General features: G+C 29.2%; 1 non-coding gene across 1 annotated transcript; it reads left to right on the plus strand.

The window, feature by feature from the left end:
- The first annotated feature begins 406 nt into the window (after positions 1–406).
- On the plus strand, positions 407–513 carry LOC126010450 (U6 spliceosomal RNA). Its single transcript, XR_007496480.1, has one exon. It is a non-coding gene; the product is annotated as a U6 spliceosomal RNA (small nuclear RNA).
- Positions 514–966: the final 453 nt, after the last annotated feature.

Below are 966 nucleotides of genomic sequence, written 5' to 3' on the forward strand. Positions count from 1 at the left end.
TTAAATGTTTCATTAAAAGACAAGCATGGCATGGTCTCATTACCCATCTTATGATTGAATTCCCACAATGTTTTTAACAGTATTTGATTTTATTTTCTATTATTTGTGAAAAAAAATTTAATAATCTGTGATCATTCATAATAACCTTAATAGTTTAGAACAGTGTTTTTTCTTTTAACAAGATTTTAAATGGCCTAGAAAACCCCAGAATATTACAAAAGGACAATAGTTGAAAATTTTGTAAATCAGGTGCCAATTCAAGAAGCCTTGAGGCCTACCATTAAGCTTAGATAGGAAGTAAGCAAGTTTGGAATAAGAAGACTATGGCTGGAACAAGGTTGAGAAAAATTTGATCTAATATTATTATCATTTGTCTTCATCCTAATGTTTAGAAATGAAACAATTTGTGCTCGCTTCGGCAGCACATATACTAAAATTGGAACGATACAGAGAAGATTAGCATGGCCCCTGCGCAAGGATGACACGCAAATTCGTGAAGCGTTCCATATTTAAAAAAAAAAAAAAAAGAAATGAAACAATTTTATTAAAATATAAATGTTTCATATTTCAGCTTCTCCTCCCTGCAGTATACAGTTGTACTGCAACTATAGCTAAGTTATTAAAAAATATAACCAAGCTACTCATAAAAGAGTCAAGACTTTTCAAAAATTTCAAACTGCATACATATATAGTTCGCATAAGTATTACTTTCTTTTCTTGGAGAAAGTGGTTCTTGAGGTAGATTTTGAGGTTTCTATTTTGCTTGATTGGATCATAACCCACTAAAAACTATGTACTTGATAAATTATATTACTGAATATGTTTATACATTCAATTTTGAGGTTTTATTTTTCAGCTTTCAACATTAATTTTCAGCACTTCAGATATGAATGGACACACTTGATACTTCTAAGCTTTATTAATATATATATTAACATTTGTCAAAAGTATGTATCTTTTAAAATA

This window comes from Suncus etruscus, chromosome 5 (genome assembly GCF_024139225.1).
Source record: "Suncus etruscus isolate mSunEtr1 chromosome 5, mSunEtr1.pri.cur, whole genome shotgun sequence".
Taxonomy (NCBI): domain Eukaryota; kingdom Metazoa; phylum Chordata; class Mammalia; order Eulipotyphla; family Soricidae; genus Suncus; species Suncus etruscus.